Source organism: Pinus tabuliformis, chromosome 7 (genome assembly GCF_031772625.1).
Source record: "Pinus tabuliformis cultivar Carrire ecotype Pingquan chromosome 7, CPIR1, whole genome shotgun sequence".
NCBI lineage: Eukaryota > Viridiplantae > Streptophyta > Pinopsida > Pinales > Pinaceae > Pinus > Pinus tabuliformis.
Genome location: NC_142293.1, coordinates 372,282,987 through 372,287,263, shown reverse-complemented (window position 1 = coordinate 372,287,263; position 4,277 = coordinate 372,282,987). Strand labels below are relative to the sequence as shown.

Genomic DNA, 4,277 nt, shown 5'->3' with positions numbered 1-4,277 from the left:
AATAATGTAACTAATAAATTGATATGTGAGGTGGATGACAAATAATCCTATAGTTTTTTTTTGGCAATAAATAATAATTTGAGATGTGAAGTGGATAAGTAAATTGATTGTTCAAGTAGAAGAGCTTTCATAAATCTTGGTGAGTAGTAACCACTAGTAAGTCTACACGTGTAAAAATTAAGTAAATAATTATGGGTTATATTGGTCAATGCTAAATTAATAATGTAACTAATAAATTGAGATGTGAAGTGGATGAAAAATCATCCAATAGCTTCTCTTTTGCAGTAACTAATGTGAAGTGGATAAGTAAATTTCTTTCATAAATTTTGGTGGGTAGTAACAATGAGTAAGTGTACACATTTGCAATTTTTCTACATAAGTGCAACTAGCAATTGCACCAAATGTTGCAATGGAAATGTCGTAAGTAGGTAGAATATGAAAAAGAGCATAAATGAAGAGTGAATCCTCAAAGTAGATTCTTCAAGGGAACACCCACTATTTTAGAGTGGATGTCTCATATCATTGTACTTTGATTCCCCAAAACAATGCATTGTCATTTGTAAAGGCACCATCAAAGACTTAAACAATACTCAATATATTTTAGCTTATTAGCATTTAAATGAAAATTTGAGAAGGTGTTTTAACAAACATTGAAGTGTTAAAACATAAGGGAAAAAGATTGAGTTACTTGATTAGAGATGCATATGTATCAAGTGGCTTGTAGTTGAAGCTGAAAATTTAGGTGGAGTTGCTGAAGTTTGGAATACTCTTTGTAGTTGAGCTTGACATGCCAAAGTATTCTAATTGGGCACATGTTAAAAGTGAATCCTTAGTATAAGTTACTTTAAACTGTGACATGTAATGCTTTTTTTTATTCGATAAATCTGAATATAGATGTATGCTAACTTCAACAAAAATTAATAACAAACAAGTCATCAAAAATATAATAGAAATTTAACTATAAAACAGTATAAGAAGAAAATAATAATAATTTTGAATTTTGAATTCAATTCTATCTTCTCTTATGATAATATTTTTTTTATAGATTTTAATATGATTTCATTAAGTAATAAAATTGAGTTAATATGTATCAAATAATAAAAAATAATTAATAATATTATAAAGACAAAAAAATAATAATTACTATTATAACTAATAATATTAATTATGTAACATGGTTACTTCAGAATAAGGATATTATCATTTTTTTAATAACAAAAATTATGTGGATGGGTGATGTTTAGTAAAAAGGGTATATTCTCTATCAGCATCTCTATATCTCTATATGGTTCCCTTTGTGGTTCAAATCATGCTTCAATAAAACTAAGAGTTAATGTCATATAGCAACCTTGGCATATTTTATAATTAATCGAAACTGACAACCCTGAAGGCAGTAATGGTTCCATTGGTGGGTGGAGTGAGGGTTCAATAAAACATGATATAAACGGGCAGATACAATGAATTCCAGTGACCTGCAATGTATTTTTTCATTCCCACTGGTAAACTCTTTCAACGTCATCAAAAAGACAAGTGACTTCAAAGAAATTCCAATATTTCTTCACACTGGAAACTTTTAGCTAGCTTTTTTAAACCCTTAAAAATGACAAATAGAGTCGGCTTTTGTCACACAGAATTCAGAGGTTGTGCAAATTCATGATAGTGATAATTTTGGAGGAAGAGATTGGCATTAATAATATTAACCTGAATACAAAGTTAACGCTATTTCCATGCCAACACTCATCTCTTTTCACTATTACAGAATACAAATAATTTATAGATAATGAGATAAATATATCCTAAACCTTTCAATATGGATCAATGTTAAAATTTCAAATCATTTTTGTTTAGAAAAAACATATTTCCATCCCTTTATTTTTACATAAAAATTAAGAACATAATTTCTATTTCCTTTTGCGTATACATATGCTGGAAATAGTTAAGCTCAAATGGGTAGTGAGTCAATTATAAGAGAAAATAATTAATGAATATCCATTGATATGATCTCGTTAATTGTAGTGGTTAACTAATAAATAGATAGAGAGACGATCTTGTTAATTGAAGTGGTGTCTTCAAATGCTTTGGCTTCCTCCAGAGTTTTATGCAAAGTGCAGATCTTCAAAAAATGAATTAAGTAGATCAAAACTTTAACAACGTAGTCAAACTCATGGAGAAAAACAGATGAAAATTTCTTTATATCAAGCATATGACCATTTTTCTATATATTGTAACACGTTGAGCACCAAAACCTTGAGCTATTTCGAATGTTCTGTAAATTGTATTCTGCCTCCAAAGTGTCGTAAGTATGTGATTATACACAACATTAGAAAAAAGTGTATTTGAAAAAACCTCGTCATATGTCATTGCAATACTCATAGTCATTCGATACCTACAAATTAAAGAAGATTATAAGGTGGCAAAACGAATTTGTTGAAAATAAAATAAAATGTATCAACTACCAAAATAAAAAGCGAATGTGATTGTGCTAAGGCCAATGCAGCATTCTCTTTTGAGAATTATTTGTGACAATAAAATAAATTTATGCACTGTCAAAATGACAAGCGATTGTGATTGTGCATAGGCCAATGCATCATTCTCTTTTTAGAATTTGGTGAATCACTAAAATTAGGGCACCGAGTCATCTCATCATATTGCACCATTTTATTCCCTCACTAAATATTCAAAATAAAATACAAAACCATCACACCTGTATCAATTTTTTTTATTCGTTGCGTTTAATTTTTGCCAGTCTACAAATTTAAAAGAAAATCTTTAAATTTCCAGGAAAAGTTTTCTTGACCCTCTAAGCCCCACTAATTGATAAAAAACTATATATCTCGGCAAGAGTGAAAAATAAAAAATAAGAAAATCTCGAGGTACTTTGTAGATAATATTTATTGAAAGATCCCAAAATTTAATGGAGCTGGGAAACCTCTACGAAACTAGGAAGGAGAAGATTGCTACATATACATTGTATTGAAACTATTTTTCCATAAACATGTATCTTGAATTAACTTATTACTTCTTGGAAACTTACTACTTCTATAAAATGATGCCATCAATCTCAAGTTATGAGAATTAAAAGCTTCGAATATCTATACTGATATTGGCTATTGAACTCAGAAAATGATCACCTTGAAATTAGATGACATTGAAACTTGATCTCATATGGGTGTAATGCTTATCAACATCAAAAGATTGAAATAGAATTGAATAATTCAACTATACAAGGTTGTCCATTTTTTACATATCAGCTTCTGCTGTATATGTTCAGAAGTCTCCATGCAATAGAAAATAAATTTCTAGCCGCACATTATGCTCTAAACTAGACATTATAATGTCTATACCATAAGAATAGATAATTTGCGGTACAATAATATGACCACTATACTGCACTCGTGATCCTCACTTCCACTTCAGTTTTCTTTTAATTAATGACCCTTTCAGCCTCTCGTAAATAAGGTGCAGGTGCTCACAGATGATGAGAGCCAAGTGAACAGAATTCCCATATAAAATGGGAGCCAAGATGCTGATATCCTTGGGGTCTTGGTCGAAAGGGGGAAAAGGGCACTCGGCCCTCATCTGCTGATCCAGATACTAGCTGTAGGTGCTCTTGCTGTCGTAGATGACACTGATCCTATAATTGGGGTTTCACGACACCATGGTGAGTTTCACATTGGAAGTGAGCAATCCATCGCTTACATTCAGCTCGCTCACTGTAGGGTTCTAGAGGTAGAACTGTGGCTTGTGCGGATGTAGCACCAAGAAGATGACGAGGATCATGAACACCAAGATGAAGAGAAACAACAACAAAACTTGCAGAAATCTCCTGAAGAGCAATTCTTCCCACCAGTGGCAATGGCGACTACAATCATTGAGAGTCACACATCCCTTGGCGGACATGGTTGGATTTTTCTGCTCCATTGAGTTTCAAAATTTTGACCACGAAAAGCACCAAATTAGAATTGTAATGCTCACAGGCCTACCACTTCTGATGCTCGGCATTAATAAGGAAATAAGAAAATTGAGTTTGAGGAAACCTAGGAAAGACATGCTCTTAAAGAACGGATTGAACACATCATACTACTAGAATCTTTAGTGCACTTACAAAGAAAATTCGAGTGGGTTGTTACGGTAACGAACTACCATAACTTCTATGATAATATTTATGATAATATTTTAACCATTTATGACTTCTATGATCATATTTATGATAATATTTTAACCATTTATGATAAACTGATGTTCAAAATATTTTTAATCATCTAGCATATTAAATG

At 31.4% G+C, this 4,277-nt stretch overlaps 1 pseudogene; it reads right to left on the bottom strand.

The window, feature by feature from the left end:
- Positions 1-3,402: 3,402 nt before the first annotated feature.
- LOC149247531 (NDR1/HIN1-like protein 1) lies at positions 3,403-3,900 on the bottom strand (annotated as a pseudogene).
- Positions 3,901-4,277: the final 377 nt, after the last annotated feature.